Below are 9400 nucleotides of genomic sequence, written 5' to 3'. Positions count from 1 at the left end.
ATGCTCCATGCAACATCTAGAGTTACCTGTGGGACTGTGCCCCACTGGCATAGAGAGCTGTGCGTGTGTGACCACAACCTATTGGCAACAAAGTGAACGTTAAGGATAGGAAGGTGAAGGCAAGATCTACTGTCTCTCACCGAAAGAAGAATCTTCAGTACTATGATATTTCTGTGCAAAATAGCTGCAACTTTGAGAAACCCTCCCTCTGCTCCAGACAGCCCACCTGAGACCTGAGTGTGGAGTTTGTCCCCATGCCTGCTCCGGCACCAGAGGCATGCACCCAGCCTTGGCAGTGCAGTAGGAGCCTGATTTAGAGGTTGCTCAGACTATGGGTCTCCAGATGCGGATGGAGAGGAAGCAAAGCAGGATCCCGGTGTCAGAAGTCTGGCTCCATAAGAGCCGCCCTGTGGTGTTGTGAGGCCGCCTGTGTCCCATTTTACCGCCTAGCCAAGCAGACAGGGGCTTCATCTTGGCAGCGCAGCAGGAGATGAATGGTCTTCAACATGTGAATATGGCATTTTTTTGGACCTGCATGTTTAACTGTTTGGAACACAGTTGTTTCCTTTCCCATTTTCAAATAGAAGACTGTTACAGGCACTCACTGGTGAAATCTTGCTTGATATTGTCATTCCTGTTCCTTTTCCTTTAGAATCAGAATAAAGTTGTAGTTCAAACATCCAAAAAAAAGTCCACTCCCAGCTACCCATTTCTTAAGTGCTGCTCCTTTCACTCACTTATTTTCAGAGAGACGTCTTATAGTTCCCAGTGTTTTAAGCATTTCTTCTGTGTTCTCCTGTACTGGGCATAGGCTCTGGCGTAGAGCAGGGGTCTTACTTGAAGCGTCTTTCGTGGCCCCTCCTGCCCAATTTCCATCTCTCTAAATACAAACGTACGCAATGAACACAACTCACCTTGCACATAAAGACCCTAGGTGTGGCAAGGTTTGTATTTGGAATAAGGCCGGTGCCTCTTTCAGGTGACACATTGCCCTTCAAGTGTCAAGGAGAAAGAACCTGCAGGCCAAGTTCCTAGATAACTGGTAAAGCGGGGTGAATCAGCCTCCCCCCCCCTCCCCGCACCCCATGCGTGCCAGGCAGCATTAACGTGCACTTCAGTGTGTTCCTCTTTATTTGGAAAGGAAACAGGTCTTGAAGTTCTGTTTCTCCCATTTCATTAAGGATGGAGGTCATCCCAGGCACGGGAAGGGTTGTTTCCAAAGAGTCCTTCTGAAGGACTGAAGTTAGGAGTGGGGTCGGGGCTTCTCTCATCCTTCTCTGCAGCCTCTTTCACCCTCTGAAGAGAACAAGCCCAGCTTTCACAGTGAATTATTTTCAGGGAGGCCTCTGCCAGCGCTTGGCTCTCCCTGGCTGAAGCAGTATCCGGAAAGACTGAGTGATAGTTCAAGGTCAGACAGAACTGGCAGAACAGAACTACTCCAGACAGAACTGGCGGGAGGAGGCAGCACGGAGACAGCTGGGAGATGAGGAAGTGAAGAGGGGGACAAGGAAGATGGTGGGGAGTATCTGTTAAATGGAAGCCTGGAAAAAAAGCCGAACCTGCACATTCCTCTCTCTGTCTTTTGCTCTTTCTCATACACGCAGACACAGACACATGCCTACACAGGAACATAGTTTTGCTTTCCCTCTCCTTCTCTCCTCCCCAGGCATTTCTATAAATAAACAATAAGACCCAGAGCCTGCCAGAGGCCCACTGTTAACTCTTGCAGTGTTCTGCCTCTTTACACTTTTCCTCATTCATGGATTTCAAAGTCCTTGTAATCCTGACCCAGTCCCCGCATCACACATTTTAAAAGTCCTGTAAATCCCTCTTCCTCAGGCCCATACACAGAATCAGGGACTGAGCACCGCACGCTCACATTCTCCTGAAACTGTAAGCTCCAAGCCATGCTAATCAACAGCCACTTATGATTCAGGCCATATGCATATTTTTAAAACTTTTAAAGTCTTTAATTAGCAAATAATGATTGCATATATTTATTAGGTACAGTGTGAAGGTTTAATAAATGTAACACCCCATCGCGTCACATCCTTATCGTTTCTTTGTGGTGAGAACATCCCTGTCTCTCCTAGCAATTTCAGAATACATATTAGTATTAATATAGTCACTGCACTGTGCAGAAGATCACTGGAACTTATCTATCCTGTGAAGCTGAAACTTTGTCCACTTTGACCAACATTTCCCTTTCCCTGTCCACCTCTAGCTCCCTCAGACTCTTAATCACCATTCTTGTTTCTATGAGTTTGGCTTTTTTAGATTCCACATATAAATGAGACTGTGTAGTATTTGTCTTATTCTAATTTATTCCAGACCAATTTAAACCCCCAGCTCCTATCTTGTTTTGTCTAAAGGCCTCTGCCCTCCGAGTAGCAAAGACTTGGTGTGGGAGGGGCTGGGGTGCAGCCTCCTCAGAACTCTCTGGGAGCCTCCGCCTGGCTCTGGTTCCCTCTGCACTGGGGGTGGGAAGGCAAAGTGGGGCTTGGGCATTTCCTCCCTACCCCAGCTCTTGCCGCCTGCTGTCTCCACGACCCTTGCAGCAGGACAGACTGTCTTTCAGAGACAGGCACCTCAGGTGGCAGCCAGCCAAGTCTTCTGAGGCCTAGTATTTTCCTCCGCGTCCTTTCTATCCAAGGAAAATTCAACCCTCCAGCCATGCCTTAGGAGACCCTGCTCCGTCAACATTCCTTCTTTTAGCCCTGCCTTCTCTTACTTCTTTTTCTTTTCCCCCTAGAACACCGCCTGCAGCAGGACTGTTGCCCGAGAAGATGTTGAGCCATGAGATGTGATGCTAATGATTCCCTTAGCAAACACCCAACTCTCCCTGACCTGGAAGAGCAAAAGACCCTCCAGGAACTCTGCACCTCCCTCCAACAGAGGACTCTGAGGTTCCCACCCCTTCTCCAGCTCAGCATCTCCTCATAGACCTGGGACAGGGCAAAGTCCATAGTTTTCCCAACAGTTCTGCCACATCAATCATTTAAGACTGGTTGGGAGGGACCACTCTTCAAAAATGTACATTGCTTAGTACCCTTCGTGTCACCTTTGGGCCTTGACAGCCATTCCAAGCCAACAGAAAACATCTCACTCAACACAAACAATTATCACTGTGAGGCATGTGATAAGAAAGAGGCCAGGAAATGCCCAGGCTCTGGAATCACCCTGCTTGGACTTAAACCCGGGTCTGGCTCTTACTGTATGGGGCAGGTAATTTAGCCCCTCTGTACATTGGTCTGTTTATTTGTAAAATGGAGATGATAAGAGTGCATATCTCATAGAATTAAAATTAGAAAATGTAAATGAAACCTTTAATATAGTGCCTGGCACACTAACAAATGCTCAGTAATTATAAGTTCCGTGAGGACATGGATTTAGGGACCCAGGCACTTCATAGCACTCAACAGCATTTGATGAAATAAGGCATAAGGGAGAAAAGCCAGAAATACCTGCATGAGATTGGGCAGTCAGAGAAGAGCAATCTGAGGTGGTGACACTTCCGCTTTGACATGGAGAACGAGGGAGAAGTCAGCCAAAGAGCAAAGGGAGAGGGAGTGGAGATTTAGCTCAGTAGCACAGCGCCTGCCTGGCAAGTGCAAGGTCATGAGTTTGATTCCCAGTATCGGAGGGGAAAAAAAAAAAAAAAAAAAAGAAAAGGACGACAAAAAGATTAGTTACTTTATGCTACTCTGTGGTGAAATTTCTCCCAAGTTCTATTCTGGCAGATTGGACTGGGATCATATTACCTAACTGACCTTTCTAGGTTTTCTAAGTTGCTTTTGATATGTTAATATGTGTAAATACAAGGTTATAAGATATTAATTCTTTCTGGACTAAAGGTGGTGGTAACTCCCAGTAGCCAAAGTTTTCCGGGTATCTGCTTCCTATTCCAGCAACTCTGTCAGCACAGTCAGTGGCGCCATCATTTTCTCCATCGGTGGACTTTCCAGATATTTTCTGGGAGCCCCCGGCTTTTCCTGGACACACTGCCTCTCTGTAAAGGAAGTTCAAAGGCCAAAACTATTCCATCTTTCTGCAATTCCACCCCCGAGAGAGTCTCTACTCCCAACCCAAGGGAAACTTATAAAACCTCCAGCGGCCGGCCTCCATCCAGTGTGCTCGTGACCTCTAAATACCCTTCTATAACAGCCAGGCAGACTGCCCACCCACACCCTCTACAAGACAAACGGAGGACAGCCAAAATGAGAAACCAAGCTGGGGAAGGGGACGGGGCAGAGAGGTGCGAAGGCAGAGCTGCATTTGCCCAGGCACTGAGCACACTCAGCTGAGAGTTTCACAGCCAGTAAGCCAAAAAGAATGATGATAAAGATGGAAAGGAGGATGTGAACAATCCTCACGCAACTAAAGGACAGAAGTGGAAGACTGAGTGGAGTTGAAGAACCCCAACATCCACAGGGCCCAGGGCAAGAACACAAACCAGTTCCTTCTCTTCCCACCCTGGCTTCACCTTGCTCACCTTGCTCGTTCATGTCATGGATACTCCACCCCACACGTCCCAGCCCTGTCCACATGCAGCCCCACCCCCGTCCTCCAAACAACCACTTTGCAGATCCCAGGGTGCGGCCACTGGGTGTAGGCCACCCTCAGGAGGCCATGCTCAGAGTAAAGATCAACGTGGGCACTGGAGGTAGGACCCAGACATTTGGAAAAGCAGTTCCAGGGTCAGGGATGCTGTACGCACAGTTTAGGAGGGAAACATGCACAGGGTCAAGGAGGGGACATGTCCCTTGGCCTCAAGGATTTCTCACTTCACTAAAGGGTGTGGCTGGAGAAATAGTGAAGAAGATCCCTTGAAGGTGCAGGGCCTGAGGTGGTGTCATGGTTATTGTTCGAACACCAAAAGTAGAACTGGGACAAGTGCATAAGAGTTAGGAGGAGGGAGATTTCTATGAGCACTTGCTCCCTCTCTGTCCCTTACAAATATATGTATCCAGCTTTACACTCACCTGCATTTCTAATCTGCAGAATAATCACCTGTGGATGCTACTCTATCTCACTCAATATATGCAGAAAAATAATATTTCTTCTTCCAATTTTCACAAAATGCTCTTCTTCAGTTGGTGGCACCATCTTTTTTCTATGTCTCATGCTAAAACTATGAAGTCGTCTTCCACTCTGCCCTCTTCACCTTCCCTAATATCTGGATCTCTTTCTCTGAGCCCCCTTAACTAGAATTACATATGCACAAATAAAGTAAGAAAAACGTTTGTAGTGAGAAGTCAGACTTTAGATATTGGAAAAACAAAGGTGCCATTTTAAAGGCATTTCCAGCCAGGCATGCTGACACACACCTATAATCCCAGCACTCTAGGAGGCTGAGGCAGGAGGGTCACAAATTTGATCCCAGCCTAGGCAATTTAGAGAGCCTGTCTCAAAAAAATAGGTAGTCTTCCCCTTTAAGAAATTAGAGAATCTACTTTCCTATCATATCATATCTTAAATCCCAGGCACCGTGGCTATCTCGCCCTGCAATAGGCTTGTCAGCATAGTCACAACTCAAATGACATCTCAATGCAACAAGAGTTACAATTTTATGACAATGATAATCTACATAAAAATAATTTTAAGTGTGCACATAGGATATTTCTTGTTTGTTGCCAAGGTGGTTACTTTGGGAGTTTGTCTCAGTCTTTATTAGTCAGGACTTTGGTAACAACAAGATCAAGATCTGGCTAGATGATAGGTCTGATTTCACATGATCTCAATAGTCAGGATCAGAGAGTGTCAGCTACCTCAAGGAAGAGAGAATTTATGTTCAAAGGAGACACATGGAGAAGCAATTTGTTGCCTGCAGTATACAAAGATCCATTTTGAAGACTGCATCATCCAACCATGCACAGAACTAGACACTTGAGTCTTTGTGTGTCTCTGGTTACAACCAGTTTTAATTACTTTGAACCTGGTCAGCATTACAAGTGGTTGAGATAAAATATCTACTGACGGACTGAGGACAAGTGTGTGACTCACCTGCTCCTGTGACTCAGTGCACCCCGGTTGTCATAGGCTCTTTATTACAGGAGCTGTTAATTCACTGACAGTGTGAATAAAGCAAAGGGCTATGGGAAGCTTGTACAAGCAAATAACAAGGAGCTCCTACTGCCTATCCTATGACTGTCTCCTCTTGTGAAATGAAGCGTCTATATCTTTAGTTGCGGTAATGGCAAGCTTTTAGCATAGGTATGACCTAATCATTGTTTTCAAACACACTGAACCTAGAAGGTGATATAACAGGACTCCCGGGGTTGTTCCTGATAGGAAGGTGCCTCTGTCTATCCTGTGTGATGAACCCTTACTGTAAAGGATAAGAGACTGAGTTAGTAATCTGAAGGGCAGGGGGTGTTTGTGCCTACAGGTGTAGGTGGTAGTACAAAACAACGGGCTTCTATTATGTGGGTACATGCGGAATGTCAAGAGAAGGTATGTACCATGCTAAACAGGACTGCTTTTGCTGTCACCAGAATCTTGGTGTAAGTACTGAAAATCTAGAGTAGCTGATCCTTACAGAAACACATAATAATTTACCTTTTATTATGTTTGCCCCAGCAGTGAGAACACAGTGGAAATTTCTACTCAACGTAATGCCATCTGGTGTCTCAAAAATCACAAAGGTTAGGACCTATACACTAAAACAGTCTATTGTATTCAGGCCATGTCTTAAAGTCTGCCAAAATAATGCTTCAAAATGCCATATATTCTAAAATAGCCTATTGTTCTTAAGGCTTATACAAGGAAGAGATCACTCTTCCCCTAACCGTCCCTGCCAAAAACCTAGAGAAAATAAAATAAGATAACACAAAACAGAAAGATCCTATTGTGCTTGTGGATACCAATAAAATGTTTAAGTTTTTATTATAAAATATTATTTACATGAAATAATATGTATATAAGTTATATACAAGAAATTTTGCTTAGGAAGAAAACATTAGCATACTTTTGGACCCTGCTTTGTATCCTTCCTAATTTTGTTTTGTTTTGTTTTTTGAGATAGGGTCTTGCTGTATAGTTTAGGCTGCCCCTGAACTAACTATATAGTCCAGGATAGCCTGGAACTTAAGGCAATCCTCCTGCCTTACCCTCTCTAGTGCTAGGATTATAGGTGTGTGCCACCACACGTGGCTATCCCTCTCAATTTCTTCCAGCTCCTTTCCTTGAATGGAATCACTAAACCAAATTCTATTTGTTATCATCTCATTTTCCTTCATTTTTTTGTATTTATGAAATATATATTCATTAAAATCTGATTATTCAGTTTTGTGTGGTTTTGAATCTTATATAAATGAATCATACTGTATGTATTTTCTGCAAGTTGCCTTTTTTGCTTAATTTTATGTTTGTGTTTCATTCATGTTGGCAGGGATAGCTACTATAATTCTTTGCTTATTCTTTGTATTCCGTTGGAATAATATAATAAAATTTATTTAGCCAGTCGGCCTTTAGTGGGTATTTGTGTTGGTTTTCAGTTTTTACTTTTACAAAGGACACTATTTTAAATTTATAAATTTCCTAATATACACATACAAGTTTCTTTGTAGGGTATATAAATAGAAATGGAATTACTATGCATATTCAACTTCACAAAGCTAAATTGTTTTGCAAGGGATCATATCAGCTTATCCTCTCACTAGAGAGTATGAGATCCACTGTCAAGTTCACAAACATTTGGTATTATATACAGCCTTAATTTTTGCCATTCAGGTAGATGTGAAGTAGTATCTCATTATAGTTTTAATTTGCATTTCCTTTCTTATTAATGAGGTTGAGAATCTTTTCATGTTTATTGGCCAGATTTCCTCCTCTGTGAAATACCTATTCTTTTTTGTTTTTTTTTTCCAGTACCGGGAATCGAATTCATGACCTCACACTTGCCAGGCAGGCACTGTGCTGCTGAGCTAAATCCCCAGCCCTGAAATACCTATTCAACACTGTTTGCCTGGTTTTCTTTTTATTAAGTATTGAAGTTTTTTATATATTCCAGATACTAATCCTTTGTCAGTTATATCTTTTCCCAGTTTGTAATTAATCTTTTCACTTTCTTTATGTTATTTTTAAAATATAAAAAAAAAAAATCTGTATTTTCCTTATTTGTTGCTTGGTTGGTTGGTTTGCTGTTTTTACCATACTGGGGTGTTACGTTTGTGTCTGGATGTCCCCCCAAAGCTTCATGCAATCAAGGGACAGGCTTCTAGAATTTATGATTGATTCATGGTCCAATGTTGGAATTATGGGTGTGAGTGCTACACCCACCCTGGGATGAGTAGTTTGCATACAGTGTAAGGGAGGGAAAGAGGCTGCTTGCTGCCACTCCTCCCTTTTTGCTCTTGTTGCTTTTGCTGTTTTGTGCCACCTTGAACTGTTGCCCTCTGCCATGTGCCACCCTGCCTTGGAGCCAGCTGATTATAGACTGAAACAGCCACAAACTGTAAGCTAAACAAACCTTTCCTTCCTTAATTTTGGGCGTTGGGTGTTTTGTCTCAGCAACAAGAGAAAAGTAACCAAGATATGAGGATTAAATCCTGGACCTCATGTGGGCTAAGCAAGTGCTCTAACACTGAGCTACATTCCCGAATCCCTAAATATTAATATGGTTAAACATATCAATTGTTTCCTTATGGTTTGTATTTCATCATTTTAGAAACCCTTTCCAGCACCCAAATTCTAAAAGCCTCCTATATCTTTTTCAAAAAAATTATTAACAACTTTTCCTCTCATCTTTAATCATTAATCCCCTGGATATGCCTTTCATGCAAAGCATGTGGTAAGGGCCTGGTTTCATGTTTTCCCATGTAGAGAACTATTTGGTCTGGCACCAACAACTTTGAAGTTCATTCTCTTTGCATTTAGCATCGTTTCTAGCTCTGCCATAGCCACATCTTCATATAGGTACAGGTTTATTTCTAGCCTCCATATTTAGTTCCACTGGAAATTGTCCATCCCTGACTTTCTATCCTACTGATGAATTTCTTCTTTTGGTTTTTTTCCGGTACCAGGAATTGAACTCATGACCTTGTGCTTGCCAGGCAGGCGCTGTGCCACTGAGCTAAATCCCCAGCCCCTTGAATTTCTTCATTATATTCAGACTTCTTAGACATAAATATGGAATTGATTTTCGTTTGTAGGTCTCTTTAAATGCCTTTCAATGTATTTTTAATAATTTACTCTATAAAGATATTATGAAACTTTTGTTAAATTACTCCAAGAAATTTTATATTTTTGCTACTTTTGTCAGAATATTGTAAAATAATCTCAGAAGGTGGGCATCACTGGGACCATCTTTTTTTTTTTTTTTTTTGGTTTTTCTCCGGTACCGGGAACCGAACTCATGACCTTGTGCTTGCCAGGCAGGCGCTTTGCCACTGAGCTAAAT

The 9400-nt window shown here is 43.0% G+C and overlaps 1 pseudogene; it reads left to right on the top strand.

Annotated features, from left to right (window-relative positions):
• On the top strand, nucleotides 1–421 carry LOC106148616 (annotated as a pseudogene).
• The last annotated feature ends 8979 nt before the right edge of the window (nucleotides 422–9400 follow it).

Source organism: Chinchilla lanigera, unplaced genomic scaffold (assembly GCF_000276665.1).
Source record: "Chinchilla lanigera isolate Chin_1 unplaced genomic scaffold, ChiLan1.0 scaffold00024, whole genome shotgun sequence".
Classification (NCBI taxonomy): Eukaryota; Metazoa; Chordata; class Mammalia; order Rodentia; family Chinchillidae; genus Chinchilla; species Chinchilla lanigera.
This window is presented reverse-complemented; position numbering and strand designations above follow the sequence as displayed.